This window comes from Alexandromys fortis, unplaced genomic scaffold, assembly GCF_014885135.2.
Source record: "Alexandromys fortis isolate MF-2015 unplaced genomic scaffold, M_Fortis_MF-2015_v1.1 scaffold_157, whole genome shotgun sequence".
NCBI lineage: Eukaryota > Metazoa > Chordata > Mammalia > Rodentia > Cricetidae > Alexandromys > Alexandromys fortis.
This window is the reverse complement of record NW_026068041.1, coordinates 2,228,694-2,249,042: the sequence shown is the minus strand read 5'-3', so window position 1 is coordinate 2,249,042 and position 20,349 is coordinate 2,228,694.

The following is a 20,349-nucleotide window of genomic DNA, read 5'->3' as shown; positions in this document are numbered from 1 at the left end:
TTGACTCTAGAGAAATGGTAGTACGGCCATCCCTTCTAGTTAGCCCAATCCACCTTTCTCTATCCTCTGTTCTCAGGGGCTATCACTTACCAGGGATGGGCAGGGGCCGGAGCCTGAACAGAAAAACTGGGCTGGTGGGGGATCCTGTTGGGAAATGAGACTAGGGGTAGGACAGCCACTTAAATAGTCTTCAGTCCTGTCTATTTTGGGAGGTGGCGCTCCCCCGGCCCCTGGCCCCCTCCTCTTCCGGTGTCAGGTCCTCCCCAGGCATGGTGCTGGGTGTCTGTATCACATTCACCCCCATCCAGCCCTATTGAGCCAGGCCTATTAATAACCCTTGGCCCCTACCTCCCTGCAGCACCCAGCACCGAGGCCCAAACAGGGCACACCTCTTGCATGAAGTCTTCCGTGATCACCTCGGGTGGTAGATACGCTTTGTTCCAAGGTGTGCAAGCAAAGGAAGAGGGAAAGAAAGGAAACGGGGCTTGCTTGCACGTACCATGTCCTTACTACACCCTGAAGCATTGATAGCGGTGGTAGCAATGTGGGGTGCTAAGGGCCTGTAGCTCATGGCTCTGGCCCTGTAGCCGGGACCAGAGCTGGTACTTCCATGTAGTGGGCCAGTGTCTGGCAGAAGGTTATACATTGCCCACCTTTGGACAAACCTCTTCCTCTGTGCCTCAGTTTCCCATGTGAGAAGCACAGCTATGCTTGAGCTTGAGGAAAGCTAGAAAGCCCTGACAATGTATGTCCAGTGTCCCTGGCAAGGGCAGCTTGGGGTAGAAAAGTCCACCACCTTCCTGGTTTTCAAAGGGTCTCTGATCTAGATGCTGTCCAAGGCCTGAGTTTGGAGACACGTGACTGAGTGGTTGAGTGCAACAAGAATTTACTGAGTGTCTAATATGAACACTGCGAAATACTTGTCTCCTTCCCCTTACTCTGAAAGTGAACCTCCAGACGCTGGTATGGTCAGCCATGGAGTCCCATTCTTGGCAGTGGCCTCAGAGTTCCGGTGTTCCACAGAAGATATGTGGCAAGGAAGCACCACTCCTCCCTCGCCACCGCAACTCCTGGGATCAAAGAGTGGAGGGTGAGCCATGGTGGTGAAGCCTAGCGTGAGCCTGAATAGGCAGTGAGAAAAAAAACAAGAACAAAACCATCTCTAGTGCACCTGGGGACACATGCTGGTGTGTTCACCTTCTGCCCCTGAGGTGCCAGAGAAAGCCGTCTATAAGATGAGGATTTATCTCAGCTCCTGGTTTCAGAGCCATTGGTCCCAGTTTGTCCATCGCTCCATTGTTTTGGACCTAGAGCAGGCAGAGCTTGGTGGAGCAGCCTGGCTCACCCCAGGGAGGCTGAGAACCACTAAGGAGTGAAACAGAGAGGCCCTGTGTAAGGTGCCCTTCGAAGTCCTCCCTCTAGCCTGGCACCTCCTCCGCAGTCTGCCCTCCCCCCCACAGTCCATTCACACTCTGAATCCTTGTATTAAGGCAAGGGTCAGGCAAGAGCCCCGTGAGTTAATCTCTGGAAGTGGGCTTTCCAAGCCTGGTTCACAGAGCAAGGCGGCACTGTCTAAGACGGTTCTACGTTCAAAAGGAGGTGGCTCCGGACCCAGGGCGGAGACACCAGGGCTGAGGATTCCAAGCTCTTGATTGTAACTTCAATCATGTTCAGACACATCCCCACAAGAGGTGGAGGCCAGGGTGGCAGAGCTAATCCTGACCATGAGGACATGGCAGCCAGGACTTTGTGCCGACTTAGAACACCTGGAAGGCTCTCAGGACATACGGCGGGAGGTCAGGGCTGGACACACAGCTTCGATGTCTTCAGGGTCGACTGGAAGTTGGAGACATGGAGTCATGGGCGAGACTGAGCCAGGGGGGCTTGGCTCCAGCTCAATTTTGAGGGAACACTCTTTGAGGAAGATCAGGAAGATCCTTAAGAAGGCTGGTAAGTAGTTTCGTGACCTGCAGAACGCTGTGCCGGGGACATCCTTGTGTCTCCCTAAGAGGTAGGCAATGCCTTTCCCACTTAACTGATAGAAGAAAAAGGCCCAGAGAGGTTGACCAATTTGCTTAATGTCACAGAGCAGAAGTATGATTTAAATCCAGGTCCCCTTGACTTCGAAGTACTGTTCCTTTTCTTTCTTGGATGAAAGCAATAGACTGGGAGGGAGGTCCTGGTGACTGACACATCCTTCTGTTCTGCAAGCTCTGTTAGGTGAGCCACATTGTCGGGGTACATTCATTGAGCTCCTACTGTGTGCCTGGTGCTTTAGGCACATCACCTTACTGCATCCTGACATCAATCTCAGAAACCTGAAGATAAGCATCTCAGAGAAGGTTAGAGACTTGTCCGAGGTCACACAGCTAGAAAGCAGGTGGTGTCCTAAAACCCAAGGAGATGATCTTAAAATGTTATCCAGCCCTTCTGCTCTGAGTCCATGTTAATCCTGGCAGCCTTGACTTTGTTTTAAAAGCCTAGTTAGTTTTACAAGGGTGTTAAACAGAAATTTAAGTTTATGAGTGAAGACATTTTGACTGGGCAAAGTGACAGGACAATGCATTCACCCTGCCTTAAGATGAGGGGAGATTTATTAAATCAGTGAAGGTTCAGGTACGGCTTGATCCAGGACTCTCAAGAATGCTCTACCTCTCTATTTCTTGACTATATCCAGGGCCGCACTGGCTGTGTTCTCAGACTGGCATCCCCAGAGGGCTACAAAAAGGCAGTCCCCTGCTACACTGGAAATGCTCCTGTCCAAGTCCTTTGGGAAAGAGGGAACTGGTGCTGTGCTGGGCTGGGTTGGTCTCATGGGGAAGGCTGGGCTTGGGTTTCACTGGCTGTGAGGAGCTGGGCTCAGTTCTCCATCCCTGTGCAAAGCAGGAGAGGTCTGGGCCTGGACCCCAAGGGACACTGCAAGAGGGACACTTAGAGGGTGACTTGTGTCAACACTGTGAGACTGGCAGGGTGAGGGACTGGCTCTGGGAGGATGGGTGTGATTGCGGCATTCGGAGCCCAGGAAGCAGTCACTGAGGTGGGTGCTGGGGTGACCAGCTCTGCAGGATGAAGGAGGTCCTTTGAGTGAACAGTGTGCTTGAGGGCATCACACTTCTAGAGGACATTCTCTCTGAGACCCAAGACGACTCCTCTGGACTTGACATCCCACCTCCCAGTCCCTTACTCCAACAGGCATCTTAAAGACAGCAAGCACTTGTGGTGGAACAGCCTCAAAACGGGTGTGCATGCGAGTGTGTGTGTGTGCACGTGTGTGCGCATGCGTGAGCGTGCACGCGTGTGTGTGCATGTGTGTGCACGTGCACGTGCGTGTGTGTGTGTGTGTGTGTGTATGGAAGTTGACATTGGGTGTCTTGCTCAATGGCTCTCCACTTCAGTTTTTGAGACCCTGAACCTGAGGCTCTCTGACTTCACCGGAATGGCTGGCCTGCGATCTGCCTGTCCCAGCCTGTTCCAGAGTGCTGAGGCCACCAGCTTTTTATGTGGGTGCTGGAGATCTGAGCTCAAGTTCTTGCGCTTGTGTCTAACACTTTACTGACTGGGCCATCTCTTCAGAACTTGTCTTTCGTTTTCTTTCTTCCTTTTTTTAAAACTGTGACACTGACCAGCTGCCTGGTGCCTGGTAAAGAGACTAATGATATAACCCCACACTTCCCTGTCACTTCTATCCCCCGAATTTTAATATTGCTTACAACCTCCAGCTAGACACGGCCATGCATGTTACACTTACACACATGCTTCCAAAATAAACGGTCTATTCTCTTTTCCCAGATGAACACAACTGAGGTTCAGAGATGACGAATCACTCATCCAAGGCCACGAGCCTGGTCTAGCATGTGCACTCATGCTCAAAGCTAGCCCGTGGAGGGGGGCAGAGACCGGTGTGTGTGGGTCAGCACTCTCTTAAGTACGGTCTGTCAGGAGACAAGTGTTCAGCTGTTATCTTTGCTGGTGAGATTTCCTTAGTTCACACTATTTCCACCTGCTGTGACAGGGAACAGGATACAGAGCTGCTACGGTCCAAGGAGCTGGCTCCAGGTGAGCCTGCAGATGCAGTGATATTTATGAGATCAGTTGTGTGGGGCGATGTGTATTAACTCAAGAAATCTCTGCTCCATTCCCAACAGGCAGATCCTGAGCTGAGTGGCCCAACTTCCCCTTCCCCCACAGAGGTTAAAGCCCAGGATAGAAAGACGATAGCCCAGCTCTGCCACTATCTCTGAGTGACCTTGGGCCAGTCAGTCAGTTGGCCTCAGTGTTTTCAGGTATAAAATGGAGCTGACTGGGGGAACTGAGAGGCAGTGATCAGAGGAGAAAGGGCTGTCGTGGTCACAAACTCCTAACGTAGGACTCAGGAGGCTGAGGCAGGAGGACCAAAATTTCAAGACCATCCTGAGATACAGAGGAAGTTCAAGACAAGCTTGACCTACTTTACAAGATCCTGTCTTAAAAAGAAAAGCTTAAGAAAAGGGGACAGAGGTGTGGCTCAGAAGTAGAGTACTTGCCTTGCATGTGCGAGGTCTGGGGTCCAAACCCCAAAATAACAAACGAATGAGTTGGGAAGTGAGGACCCACACAGGAGGTGGGTCTCAGAGTCACTAGGGTTTGGAAGGGATGGTGGCTTAGGCCAGAGACATGAGCTAAGGGCCATGAGAGCCAAGGTGACAGTGACTCTTGGTTCTGTGACCCCTTCCTGAAAGGCCACCTGTCTCAGAGGAGATAAGGGAGGGGTTGTCCATGTCATGTGTGGGCTGGAGCTGTGAAGGGGACTGGGCATGAACTTGGCAGGCCTGGTACAACTTGAATCCAGGTGATGTCTGGACTTCTGCCTACACCAGGGTATCCTCAGTTGGAAAGGCTGTGTCCTCACCTGAGAACATCTTCCTCACCCACCACCTGACTCCCTGATTCATTCATGCCAATAAACCACATCATGAGGCAAGATGAAGGGAGCTCACCGAGAGCATGGGTTCACGTGTGTTCACATGTTCGCCTATGTCTGTATGGGTGACCGGAGCAGCAAAGTGAGTTTCCATTCATCTTTGGGGACTCAGGGCTGGCTTCCAGGATGCCCAGCACCTCTTCTTCCTCACAAGCAGCCAAGCCCCTCACCCCAACAGGAGCATGTGTGTTCTGTCTAGGGAGAGCACTCTTGTGAAACAACATCAGGATGTGCAGGTGTCCCCACCTCCCACAGCAAAGAGGACAACCCAAGAGTCACCTCTTGCCACCATTGTGTTTCCTATGCTCAGGATACTGCCCATTGTATCAGTTAGCTTCCTGTTACCTGCAAGATGCAGGACTCTCAGCTTCAGCACCACATCTGCTTGCTTGCTGCCATGCTCCCTGCCAAGATGATAATGGACTGAACCTTTGAAACTAAGCAAGCCACCTCAATTAAATGCTTTCTTTATAAGAGTTTCCGTGGTCATGGTGTCTCTTCAATGTAATAAAAACCCTAAGAGAGAAGTTGCTACCAGGAGTGGGGTATTGCTGTGTTAGACCTGACCATGTGTTTGTTTGGAGGACTTTGGTACTTTGGGTTATGAGAACTATGGGATGCTTTAAGTGGGATATACTAGTAGGAGCATTGAAGACAGTGGTGCTGAATGTGATTTGATGAATTGTTGGGGGGGGGGGCTTACTCAAGATGTTTCAGAGGAGAAGAATTTCAGAATGTTGCCTAGAGATCATTCTTATGATATTTTGGTGAAGAAAGTGGCTGCCTTTTGCCCTTGTCTGAAGAGTCAGCCTGAGGCTAAAGTGAAGAGTTTTGGATTAGTTCAGTTGGCAGAAGAAATTTCAAAACAGCCTAGAATAGACTCTGTTGGGCTGTTACTAGTGTTAACTCTAATGAAGACGTACAATGAAAAGGAGCAAGTTGATCAGGGTAAATTACAAGATGAAAAATTTGAAAAGAAAAAGAGCACCACTAAGTAGAGTAGAGCTAAATTCTGTGCTCAAGGAGATAAATGGGATAGGAAAGGGTAAACGGAAGTGGTGACCCCAGGGCAAGATCCCACCCAGATAAGTTTCTAGCTTTTGAAAAGGAATTACAGAAAAGCTTAGAGCTGGGTGTTGTGGGGCATGCTTTTAATCTCAACATTTGAAGGAAAAGGCTGAGGCTGATGGGTCTCTAACTATGAGGTCAGCCTAGTCCATAGAACAAGTTCAAAGGCAGCCAAGCTTAGGTGGTGAAGGATAGAAAGATGGTGAAGATGTAACTGAACAAGGGGGCCATGTTCCAGCCCCAGCAGGCAGCAGAACTTGGCAGCATCAGCCACACGGCTCTGGGTTTAGAGGTAAAAACAGAAGAAAGGAGTTCTGGAATAAGCTACTGAGGCCAGGCATGTGTCAGGAGTGTCCCAGAATGGAGGCCTAGTAGAGAGGTCATTGTGTGAAGCTGTGACGTTGAGGCCTGGATTGCCTTGGAGACCCCAAGATGTTAGAGATGCCAGAGTCATGGGATACCTACCGAGAAGAACTGCAAAGAGGGAGTGGAGCCAGCCCAAGAGAAAGAAGTGTCAATTACTATTGCAGTCAATAAAGCTGAACAGAGCTGAGGAGCTGAAGAGTGTTTTGGTGCAGGTTGGAGTTTGTCCCGCTGATTTTTAGTCCTGCTTTGATCCAGTATTTCCTCACTGTGTTCCCTTCCCTACATTCTGGAATGGTAAAGTATTTACAGGGGATTATAGTTAAGAGATTGAATTAATCTTAGAAGAGACTTTGAGCTTTGGACTTTAGACATTATTGAGACTGTGATAGACTGTGAAGATGGACTAAATGCATTTTGTGTTATGACATTGTTAAAGGGGCCAGAGAGGGAAATGTGGTAGTTTGAATGTGATTGTCATAGTCATGGTGTCTCTTCACAACAATAAAACCCCAGACAGTGCCACATCACGCCCATCTCCTCCCACTGTTTAAACAAGCTGCCCACAGTCATCCAAAGGTGCAACTACTAAAAAGCCTACTCCCAGGAATCGTTGAAATGGGACACCAGCACAGTCAAGAGTCCTTTCTTTCCATTGTCATGAAATCGGCTTGACAAAAGAATCTTCTTTTTTTAAAGTAAGGTGCTGGAAAGGGGTTTGCTAGTTGTGTGACTGGAAGCACAGGTGCCTTCAGGTATGGCTGCATCAAGGGACTCGTTGGTATCACCTGCCTATAATTTAGGCAGATTCTCTGCCTGATTGGTCAGATGGTTGCTAACACTAGGAGAGCCATAGTCCAGAGTTCAGTGACCCTGTGATGAGGCATCTTGTATTATTGTCTTACAGTAAGTTCCCGGCGGATCTCCAGCACCTCATTTGGGGTTATGTATGCATCTGCCTTTAAACCAATCCCTGTGAGTAGCAGGTGGAGTGCTCTTATCAACCAGGTCTAGAACCCCACTCAAAACTGTGGCTCCAGAAAACTGAATGGGATGAATTCCTTCTGGAAAATAGAAAGCGAAGGAGGAAAACATTATGGGAAGAAAAGACAGGAGGATAGAGATAGAGAGGAAGGGAGGAAAGGAAGGAGGAAGTGGAAGAGGGAAGGAGGGAAGAAAAGGAGAAAGGAAGTGGGGGAGGCAGGGGATGGAGAAGGGAAGGGAAAGAAGGAGCTTCCGCAGCAATAGCCTTTTTCCATGTTGCGTGAGACTTTCCAGTGAGGCTGCTTGGGGTTCACTCATGCTCTGGCAGGCAAACTACTGCGCATGCTCTGTGGGAAAACCTAACACACTCATTGTTCGGACTGGTTGAATTTTAGTGGGTTCATATCTCTGTTTGTTATTAGGACTTGGTAAGGAGGAGGCATCCCAGGAAAGAACTCTCACAACAACAACAAAGTATCAGTGAACATGGAAGGCTGACCAGTCAGGAAGGAGAGCTGGAGGGAGTCCAGAGGCAAGCGGGCATGTTTTCATCAGGGTTTGATCAACTTGATGCAAGCTGGAGTCCTCTGAGAAGCGGAACTGCAATTGAGGAAATGCCCTATTAGACTGGACTAGAGGCTCTTTCTTGATTAGTAGTTGATGAGTGAGGGTCCACTGTGGGTGGTGCTACCCCTGGGCAGGTGGTCCTGGGTTGTATAAGAAAGCAAACCATGGGAAGCAAGCCAGTTAGCAGTGTCCCTCCACGTCTTCTACGTTCTCGCCTCCAGGCTCCTGCCTTGAACTCCTGCCGTGTTTTCCCTTGGTGGATTGTAAACTGTAGAATGAGATTTCTTGGCCAAGTTGCTTTGGGCTGTGGTGTTTCACCGCAGCAATAGAAACTAAACTAAGACAGGAGATGAATATGATCATAATACATTATGTGCATTATGAGAATGTCAAAATGAAACTAATTGTGTATAATTTTTATATGTTAATTAAAACTCACAAAGTTAACCCCCAACTAAGTATAGCAATCATTCTTTTATTATTCATGGATTAAGAAAACATTTGTGAACAAAAATTCACCATGGATACAATCACTTTTCTGAGACTAGCTGAGGAGTTGCTGGCCGTGGAGGGGGGGGTGGGGGACACTGGGTTTTATCTGCCTATGGCACAGGCAGGATTCAGGGTTTGATTCTAGGGACGCTTGTAATACAACCTGGGCCAGAAAGCATCAGCACCCAGCTTGGAAGCCATTCTCTTCCCTCAGTCTGTCAGAGCACGTTTGAACATGTTGCTCTCCTGTCCTAGAGTGACCGCCTCTCAGGCCTGGCTAGCCTACTGGGGAAGTCCACTGACTCATCAACCACCATTGCCCAGCACGTGGCCCTGCCTGTCACCTCAGAACCACAGCAGGGCTTCCCTCATCGTTGGACCACTCTGTGTCACTGTTCGTTTGCAATACCATTGTGTAATCCAGACATTTGGAAGAGGAGCCTGGTTGGCATCTGGGAGACCAGAGAGAGCCCTTGTCACCCTGTCTCATGTGGACCAGGTGCTCCCTGACTATGCTGAGGGATTGATTCTTCTCATCTGAAATGAGGATGGCAGTGTTATCTGTTAACTGGCTTAACCCTGGTTGGCAGCTGAACCCACTTTTCCTTCCCTCTATCTCCCCCTCCCTCCTTCCTTCCCTTTCTTTCTCCATCCCCTGCCTCCCCCACTTCCTTTCTCCTTTTCTTCCCTCCTTCCCTCTTCCACTTCCTCCTTCCTCTCTATCTCTATCCTCCTGTCTTTTCTTCCCATAATGTTTTCCTCCTTCGCTTTCTATTTTACAGAAGGAATTCATCCCATTCAATTTTCTGGAGCCACAGTTTTGAGTGGGGTTCTAGACCTGGTTGATAAGAGCACTCCATCTGCTACTCACAGGGATGGTTTAAAGGCAGGCACGTAACCCCAGTTACTACAGCCAGTAAGTCCCAGAGAAAATCACACAGAGTGCCACTCTTTATGAGTCTGTGGGGCCACTTTCATTGAGACCTCCACAGTAACTAAGACAGAAAGCCTTGCATACAAATGGTGGGGAGGTGCAGACCCTCCCCAACCCCGCCCTCTATGAGGGGATGCCAATGTCAGTAAGTCTTGCTGTGATGACCTTTTTGCAAGTAGGCATAGCTGATCTATCTGGTAAAAAAATAAAAAAATAAAAAAAACCATAACGGTTGTTGCACTTGGAGAGTTGCATTCAGCAACAGTGGTCCGGTGGCATTCTGGCAAGAGGAGGGGAGGGACTGATAAGGCCCCACCACTTCCTGAGGATCTTCAGGCTATTACTGGTTGCTGGGAGTGGGGGAGAGTCATTTTCTTTGCCCATGTTTCTGTAAGTATCTCTTTATCCATGCTCTTGTGATTGACCCTAATTAAACTTTGTTGAGTTATTTAGATATTCTGAAGGAGACTTGGTAACACAAAGTGTGGAGAGACATTGTTCACAAATACAATGCCAAGGGGTCATTTTGAAACCGAGGGGAGTGAGGGCACAGAGTAGAAATAAAAATGCAAAGACCGTTTTTATTTTCTTGCGTTCTACCTTAATGCTACTATGTAAATATCAATATGTTCTTTTATAGTCTATGGAACCTCACCCTTAATCTCAAAAGCTGTGATAATTTAAAACAGCTGGGCACTAAAACTTGATGGCTCTTCATATTCTCACAAGAGAAACTAGAGAGATGACTCAACAGTTAAGAGCACATACTGCTTTTTTTCAGAGAACAAGACTCCAGCTTCCAGTGCCCACAGCAGACGGTTTACAGCTCTAGAGCATACAACACCTTCTTCTGGCCTCCACAGGAAACTGCCTTTATGTGCATATGCCCACCCACAGACACACATGCATACACAAATGTAAAATAAATCTTTTAAAAAACATTCTCACAAAGGAAAGTTATGCTATGTGCATAGCAGATGATGAAAACAATATGTTCTCATCTTCTGAGATTTGCACACACACAAATTAAATCTCTACCAGATTCTGCCTTAAGTTTAATGAATTACTAACATTGTGGTTATTGGGCACATCATGATAAAGAAGTTCTGCTGTTTGGGGGGCTTATCTTGGTCCCTAAAAGTCTAGAGGAATTCCCCAGGCTACTGTGGATGACAGTGGGGAGCTGTGCCTTCTACTACATGCTTTACCGTGTATATACGATTTGATGTCTCCAGCAACGACGCTGTCTCTTTCAGATTCTTCTTTGAGAAACCCATATCCACTCTGTCAGATGTCTGTCTTTCCTTCTGAATGCTTCTCTTTCCCTTAACCCTCATGCTCAAGCCTATATCAAAATGTCTTTATTCAGTCCCAACTCTACTTTACAAGCTAGATAGCCCTAAAATGGTTTTCTGTATCAAAGCCTCAGAGTCTATGCTGCCTAAAATTGAGGTTCCTAACAATCTAGAGAATTCCCCCAGATTATTGTGGATGACAATGGGGAGCTGTGCCTTCTGCTTGGTCCACAAAACATGATATCCTGGGGGCTCGTCTGGGATCCCTCTGAAACATGGTTGCTGGGTTTCCTTCTTTGCTGATTAGCATTTGTGCTCAACTCTTGCATGATACTCTTGGTTTCTCTGCTTCTGTTTTGCTGGCCAGAGACCCATGTAATGCTAATGAATTCCACTAGCATTAAAACCAGGAATCCCTTAGAAGGAACTCCACCAGCTCAGCCAGGCAGACATGCAAGACATGGTTAATTATCCAGTGTCTTGAATCCCTTATCAAGTTCCCAAGAACATGCAGAACAAGTTGTGCCTCCTGTCTCTGTCTCCAAATTTTGACATTTAATCCTGGTGTCTCTCTGCTGTTACTTTTCTGGGGCTTACTTTGCCAGCACTGAATCTCAGGCTTCCCCTGTAACATGAGGTGGTTGACACCATTGGCTATACTCGACTCTACTGAATTCTTAAGTTCCAAATGATCAAGATGGTAAATTCTATGCTATGAGGGCATGAATTCAAAATTCAATACTTATGTGAATTTTTTTTAATTGGGCATGGCTATAGGCGCCCCTGTCACCCCAGTGTTGTAGAAAGTGGAAACGGGAAAATTGCTGAGGCATGATGCTTTCTAGACCAGCTCCAGGTTAAAGGAGAGACCTTGTCTCAAAGGAACAATGCCAAGTATGGTAGAGCAGAATGCCTGCTGTCCTCCTGTGAACCTCATATGTATCCACACACTCGTTCATAAAATACCATACACGCAGGTTGCTTTGCTTTGCTTTTCTGTTGCTGGAACCAAATACTATAACCAAATACAATGTGGGAGAAAAATGAGTTATTTGGCTTACAGGTTAAAGTCCATCACTGAAGAAATCCAAAGCAGGAAGTCAGGGCAGGAACCTGGAGGCAGGAGCTCAAGCAGAGTCTACAGAGGAATGCTGCTTACTGTCTTACTTCCATGACTTGCTCAACTACCTTTCTTATATAGCCCAGACTACCTGCCCAGGGAAGGCACAGATCACAGTGGGTTCTCCCACATCAATTAGCAATCAAAAATGCCCTACTGGCATGTTCATGGGCCAATCTGATGGAGGCAATTCCTCAACTGAGGTTCCTTCTTTCAAGGTGTGTTGACTTTCAAGTTGACAACTGAAAGTCTCTCTCTCTCTCTTTCTCTCTCTCTCTCTCTCTCTCTCTCTCTCTCTCTCTCTCACACACACACACACACACACACACACAGAGAGAGAGGGGGGGGAAGAGAGGGAGGGAGAGAGATCAGGATTGATCTAGTTTTTTAACTGCCTCAACTTCTGCAGGTGATAAAGGGAAAAAAACGTTTGATGAGAAACCAACACCTGCATGAGTGACATCCCTGGAGCACACAGATAGTGCCTCCCGGGGCTCTCCAGTGGGTCCCAACATGAAGCCCAGCCCCACTGACCAAAGAGACTCAAAGACATAAGGACCACATGAGCCTGGTCTCAGATCTTTAGTTCTCAGTCCCCTGTGTCATGTGCCCTCGTGGATTCTGGGGATTGAACTCATGACCTCATGGTTGCCAGGCAAACTCTTTACTGACTGAGCTATCTTCCAACCTCTGTAACAGATCATACATGACTGTGAGTGCTGTACTCTCCTATGACAGCCTGTTCAGCTGATGTGTTCATGATTCATGCTGCACCACCATGGTAACAACGTTGTCAGGTGACAGGGTAGGGTATAATTTTCACTGTACTTTATATGCTAGCCTCGAAGGCATGGTCCCCCTGCCTCAGCCATCTGAACGCTAGGATTGCAGGCATCTGCCACCAGACCCAGCTCACTTATGACCCTGTGGCAGTACCATCATTTATGAAATCTGTCATTAAGCAAACTGTCATTGCATGGTGCCTGGCTGTCATTATTTTTCCTAGCCAGAGGTTTTTTTTTTTTTTTTTTTTTTTGGCAGTTGCCTCAGGCCACTTCAATACAACAGATGTCAGTCTACTGGGCCAAGTGTATCTAGACCAACTGTTCTCACGGGTCTGCTTTGAGCATCAAAGCTTTCATGATGGATTAGTCCATAAAGATGGCCCCAGTGTCTCCCCACTGTACATGTATATCAAGCTGGTGTCTCTTCCTCGGCCCCTCTGATGGGCAGAGATGCCTTGTGGCTCACTCTGATGGACAGGAATGGTGAAAAGTGAACTGTGCCTGTCTGGAACCCAGAGTGCGGCACGTGATGCACTTCCCACCTGTCCTCTACCAGCCGTCTAGTGCAGAAGTGGAGACAGACCGCTAAGTGATGAGAGTCTATGGCCCAGCCAGCTACCCACTGTTCCAACCTCCACGGCTGGATGCAGCCCCCATCAATGACAACCCCTCTAGTGACATCATGTGGAGAACAGTCCACCCTTAACCCAGTTCGTCCACAGAACCATGAGTTAAGGTTGGTATTTTAGCCACAAATTACCTCAGTGGAAAACTGAAAGAGAAACTGGTTCCAAATTTGGAAACAGTGCTATGGACTTCCACAGGCAGGTGGAGTTAGGTGGGCTGGGTGTAGAATATCATCCCGGACTGGGGAGTCAGGAACCAGTGGGCAGCAGAAGCTGCAGAAAGGGCTTCCCTTTGTGTGGACACTATACTCTAGAGGCTGAACTTTGATTTTACTTTTTCTTTGTCTGAGAGGATCTCTTGCAGCCCAAACTGATTTTGAACTTAGTCTATGCCAAAAGAGTGTCCCTGAACATCTACTCCTCCCCACGCCCAGAGTTCTGGGATTACAGGTAGGCACAACACCTAGGTCTATACAGTGATGGAGATGGAGCCCAGGATTTCATGCAACAGAGCAATGGAGGGGATAGCAGTTCAACTTCCAAGAAGAGCCGAAGCAAATCGAAGCAGGACTCTTAACGGTTCTTTCAGAGAGTAGGAGCCCATCAAAGTAAGTGATCATTTCCAGACCAAGACAAAACCCTGGGCTTGATCCCTTACATTGCAAAACAAACAAACAAACAAATGGAACAGATCCATCATCATGAAAATTGGTAAAGAAACAGAACAACCTTTATCCAGCCCTTTCTGTACCTGCGCAGGTGGACCCCTGCCATCCAAGCAGGTCACAGCTTTGGCACTGTGGGCTCAGGGTGAAGCCTCACACACAGAGGCCGGAAGCACTCAAAGATCCTCCCAGCTAGAATGAAAAGGGCTTCTAAACCCTGAGAGTGTTTTCTTAGTTAGCCCACTGTGATCCTCAAAGCCAGCTTGACTGGAATTGGAGTTTCTTAGGAGACAGAGGAGGCTCACTTCTGGATGTGTCTAGAGAGATTTCCAAAGATGATTAACTGAGCAAGAAGACCCACTCTGAAGACTGGAAAAACTTTCCCATGGGCTGGGTGGAGAGACCGACCCTGAGTATAGGCAGCACCCTCCATGGGCTGGGGGAGAGGCTGGAGGAAATAAAAGAAGAACAAGGAGGAAGATGGGCAGACTCCTGGATCCCCTTCTCCTCTGCTTCCGGGTCATCTATGGAGAAAACAGTCTTCCTCGCCCACACTCCTGTTGCCATGATCGTCTACCAAGTGCATGGGTGCCCGGACCGGAGCCTCGGAAACTGTGAGCCAAAGCTGATCTTCAAAGTTGTTTCTATCTGCTACTTCATCTCAGAGGTATGAAAAGAGCTAATCTATTTGACACGTTCAAAATTGTCTGTCCTGGAATGAATATATTTGGGGGTTCACATGAATCCTGAGTATCTCTGAGGGTACACAGGAATCCAACAAGAGTCATGGAAAACCCACATTGTTTCAAGGTAAGAGGACGATGAAAGGATATCTCACAAGGAAACAGAGACTATTCATATTTTTAAAAAGGAAGAGGAGAGCCATTCACCTAGGAAAGAATTTTTCCCTTGTGGACAGCTGAGCTATATCCCAACAATTTCCCCTTGGGGTTGGGATCATGCCTGGCCCTTTAAAAACCTCTTCTAAGGAACTATCTTCAACTTTCAAGTTCTCAGCTTCTCCCATTTATCTTTTCCATGCATTGCAGTGGGGGAGAAGCCAAGGAGACACAAAGTGTCACTGACACCCTTGTTCACTAGGTCAGCTAAGTGCTCCAGAGCAGGGGTTGGAAAACCCCAGCGCCTGAGGCCCATCCAGCTGGTCTCCCTTCACCACTGTTCGAGCAGTTCTCGTGAATGCTGACCACGAAACCTGATGCGTGCAGATACTTGCAGAAACCAATGCATCCAGACTCTCATATGGGAAGACAGGAGCACTTGGCAGCTCCTGTCTTACACCATTAGCTCACATTCAGGTATAAACAGCACCTTGCCAGAGTGTAGGTGCTGAAGGACACAGCATCAAGGCCAAAGAAACACACAATGCATCATGGGAAAATAAAAGGCAAGGAAGCTTCCCCAACCCCAAGATTCTCTCCAAGGGAAGAGGAGAGCTGGAATATTCAGTTTTACTAATCTCCTAGATCTCTTTCTGCTGAGGCATCTTCTGTGACTCACCCTGGCACCTGCTGTTACCAGACACAACAACTGGCCCTGGAGGAGGGCAGCATAGAGCAGTGGAGCAAAGGGGACAGGGTTGTTCAGGGCCTGCCAGGCAGGCCAGGCTGGCAGGTGAGCCCCCAGACAGCCTGCCTGTCCTGCCTCCCCATACAGGCATCACAGGTGCATGCGGACACAGCTGGCTTATCGTCCCCCTCATGTGTGTAGGATGTGTCTGTGACGCACGTGAATGTGCACATCTGTATGGAGGGATTTCCCTTAGTCACTCTCTACCTTGTTCAGTGAGGCGAGGTATCTTAGCTGAGCTGGCTAGCCGGCTTCCTCTAGATATCCCAGCCTCTTCCTTCTGAGTGCTGGGGTCACAGGCATGCACTACCTTACACGTGTACACAGTTTACTCTATATTTTATTGATACATAATGAATGTGCAATTTTCTGGAGCATGAGTGATGCTTTGGTTTGTGTTGATCATCTATAGCTATCAGTAAGGGCATGTAGTATTTTCCTCTCTGGTGGTTTGAATTAAAATCAGCACTCCCTGGCAGGACTATATGCTTAAATACTTGGTTCCCAGTTGGTGGAACTATTTGGGAAGGATTAGGAGGTGTGGCCTTATTAGAGGAGATGTGTCACTGCAGTGGGCTTTAAGGTTTCAAAAGTCACATGCCATTCCCAGCATGCTCTCTGCCTTATGCTTGTGGTTCATGATATGAGCTCTCAGCTGTTCCTTCCACCATGCCTTCACCCCACCATCACAAATTCTCACCCTTTGGAGCCATAAGCCCAATTTTAGAAGTTGTCTTGGTCATGGCGGCATTTTATGGCAGCAGTAGAAGAGTAAGTATTAAATACATCCTCCTACACTCATATCTTTGAGATGAAAAGGAAAATTTCTCTCTTCTAACTAATTTGAAAGCCATGTCGCAGTGGTGTTAGTCACAGCCAGCCTGCTGTGAGATACACACCAGAGGACTTTCCTTTGCCACCTTGTACTTAGCCACTCCCAGCCTGCTAGCCCATCCATCTTCAGTAACCACCCTTCTTGCTAATCTCAACAGGCTGGCCTCCACTCTGTGTCTGGACCATGTGTCATCCATCACTCAGGTTGATGCTGTATCCCCGCAATTGTGGCCAATGAAGCCATGGGTGTGAGAATGCAAATATCCCCTCAAAGCACTGATTCCTTCCTCTGCTGTGTATTCACTAGCGGGCAGGCCCCTCATATGGCAGTTCCTGTTTTAAATGGTTGAGAGGCCTCAGTACTGTTTTTGTGATGGCCATACTTCCCAACAGTGCTTAAGGGGCCACCCTATTCCCTTCATCTGTGTCTTTCCTTTCTTCCCTGGGTTTCTCTGGCTATCTAAATCTCTTATAGAGACTGCAGTGTGAGAAACTCAAAGTTCTCAGATGGAAATTACGGGGCGGGGGTATTAGCTTTAAAAGGACAGGAGGAAGGGGTACAGCTGAACCTTGCAATGCTTACCTTTCCTCTCTGTTACCATCAAAGCTGCTGCTGGCCATTGTGTTCCTCTCCTGTACCAGGTCCACAGTTTGCAAGTGCTACTTCTGAGCATGTGTGAGTGTGTGCGTGCGTGCGTGTGTGTGTGTGTGTGTGTGTGTGTGTGTGTGTTGTCAGAAAGAATATCTTATACCTGAGGACATCCGTGGGCTTAGCCTGATGCCTCTTCCCCATCAGCCAGGCTCCTCTGCCGGGGGATGTTCCGCACCCCTCCCCTTGCCCACCCATGCTTTCTTCCCCCTTTGATGTGCTCAGAAGCCTCACAGCACAGCTCCTGCCCTCTATCAGCTGCGGGCTCTACTAGCTTATCCACTCTTAGGAATGAACACAATGAACTTGCTGAGCAAGCAGTGCAGGAATGCTCTGCTCTCTCTGGAAATGCATTTGGGTTTAGAGGAAGATTTTTGCAGCTCTGTGAGCAGAAGCAGTGGCAGCCTTTTCTTTTCCATTTGACCTCAGGACTCACTGGTACCTGTGACCGTCACAAATGTCCCCGCCCCCAAGCTTTAGCGGTTTACATTCCAAGGCCAACTTTCTGATTCACGTTCTTTTTTGCCTCTAATTTCTTGGACCAGAGGAGGAGAGGGGGTGTTTGGGGGTAGCACCCATTACTCTGTGTGTACTGCCTAACTGACCCGGACAGGCCTGGGCTATGCATTTGATTCAGTTCTGGCAAAGTGGGATGCTCTACTGTAGAGCCTTGCTTTGGGGGGGGGGGTGCAGATCTGGTGTGTGGCATCTGCATGTTTGCTATGGGGAACCAAATCTTGTGTGTGGCATCTGCATGGGCTGGTCTTTAGAAGCCAGACCAGGCTACTGTGACCTGGCACAAGACACTGGGTCATAGGTGGGTGCTGCAAAGGGCTTACTGAGCCTGTGTGTCTAGATGTGGCAGAGGGGCTCCCTCCCTTCAGATAAAAGGGACAAATGTTGGAACTTGCTGCAAGGTGACACTGGGTCCAGAGCAGGCAGGGCCCTGAGCATCCCTCTCAAAGGCGACAGTAGCAGCACCATGTATGTGGCTCTGCTAACTCAGACAGTTTCCAGGAGCTGGTCCAGAACCTGAAACAGCCTCTCTTGTCTCTCTTGTCCCTCAAGTCCACGGCTGACTTTTCTGTGTCTGGTTGCTGCTGAGGTCAGTATGAAGGGAAGTCGCTTACCATGGAAATGAGATGTCTCGTTGCTGGGAGCAGTGAGACCACAGATCCTGAATTTCTTGTAATCCCCTGATCTGAGTGCCTACAGCTGCTCTGAGCACGAGACCTTCAGGAGTTCCCGATGGCAGGAGAGTGGTTTCTGGTGGGTTTGGCTGGGCCGTGGCTATCTCTATATAATCTGCCCCTGAACACAATAAAGGGGGCATTCTTGGGGAATTCAAGGATGACTCGTGTCGCTGTCTCTCTGTCTGTGTGTGTCTGTGTATTTTAACCTCCAGCCCCCTTGCCTGAAGCTCAGTAACTGGGTGTTAGTGCACAGAGTGCAGACACGGGGACGCGGTGCGCGGCACTGTCTCTTGGGTCTCAACCCTCCTCTCATTTCCCACTGTTTGTGGAAAAGAATCCTAACTCCCCTGGGCACCAGGGGACTCACATCACAGGACAGGTGGGGAGGTCCTGCTGGCCTATAACACACACTGGATATACGGCTATTTTATGTTTCTCACTCAGACCACAGAAACCCCATGCTTTCTCCATCTGGAGCCTTCTTTCAAACACCCATAGCTCCTGCTGCACACGAGTTACTTCACCAGAGGGACATCTCCGAGCCACACCAGTGAAACGTGGCCTCCACTGCCCCCTCCTTCCTCCTCCTCTGCTCAAGGTTCTCCTGCTATTGAGTGTGGGATTCCCACTCACTTGTGCGTACTGAGGCAAGATCACAGGTGTTCTTGCACCCCCAGGAAGCCGCCTGGAAACTAAGGGCATCCATAAAGAGTTATTGAATTTGAGATGGAAGAATGGCTCAGCAGTTAAGAATACTTGAAGCTCTTTAGAAACGGAAGACCCAAGGTCAGTTCCCAGCACCCACGTCAGGTGACTTACACCCAACTTCAATCTGAGGGGATCCGACACCTTCTTCTGGCCTCCTTGGGCACCAGGCACATACCTGGTACACAGGCAGACACGGTAGGCACTTAAGCATTTACACAAAATAAAAATAAATCTTTAAAAAAAATAAGTCAAAAATGTTTTGGATAAATGGATGAGACTTTGTGATTAAAGAAGCCTCTTGATAGAAACTGTGACCTGCGTGGCTCCAAGAGTGTCAGAAAGATTGTAAGGGCCAGAGGGAAGGAAGGGCCAGACTGAAGGAGTGGCTTCAGGATGTGACAGGCCCACTGCGCTCTTGACCTCACAGTAGCTGTGGGTGCCCACACAAGATCAAGTCAGTCAGCACTCCAGCATGGAGGGAGGGAGGGACCTTGAGGCCTACCCCTAGATGAGTTAATGACAGTTAAAGGCTTCTTTGTGTGTGTAGGTGGGTGTCAGTTTTCTTTAAGAGTGTGGCCTCTCAGAGCTTAGCCATGCTCCAGGGGATGCCCACACACTCATGAGCTTATGGCCAGCACAAGCATGACTCTGTGGGTCATTTAAAAAAGAGAGACAGAATGTGAAGTTGGGAGGGAGTGGGAGGTGGAGGCGTGGATGTGGAAGCTGTAGTTAGTGCCTTTGGGGGGGGGGGATGAATATGATCAAAGTTCATTGTATGAAGGAATTAGTAAAACTATTATATTTAAAACAGAAAAGAAGGAACGGCGTCCTGGTAGCTAGTGGGACACCGTACATTGGAGGGGAGAGGCCCCCTTAGGCGCTTTGACCTCCAGGCCTCAGGACAGGCAAGGGGGGTGGCTGCACCCGTCACAGCTTACAGAGCCGCATCTGATACACCGTGTCCACCACTGTGGAGTTTAATTTAGCCAATGCCTTGGCTGCAAGAGACAGCTGGTAAATTTAGTCGGGGGATTAGGGAACGTATAAGATGCATAACTCCTTAAAAGGAACTGGGTGGCCAGGGAGAACCAAAGCCAGAGCACCCCGGGGTTGGCCGTGAAAGGCGAGGCAGTATCCCTCTTGGTGGAGTCCGCAGGCCAAAGAGCAGGTTTGCTGAGTCTTCTGAGGGGCAGCACGGGGGTGGCGCAGGGCGCGGGGCACAGCCAGTGGCTGAGCGAGCACCCGCCTCTAACCTGCTGACAAGGAGCCTCCTCAGCCGCCAGGCTGCCTAGAAACCCGAAATGAATAGGTGGACCAGTTACTGTGGGGAAATGAGAACATTCTGCAGGGGGAAATTAAGGATGACAATCGCAGTCAACCAGGAGAATGGGAATACACGTCTTCACCACGGGCCACGAAGAAATAGCCAGCACACAGCTCAACGCTGAGCTCCCAGGGAAGGAGATTAAAGAGCTGGCAGGAAAGGGTCCCGGGACACAGACAGGGCGGTGACAGGAGA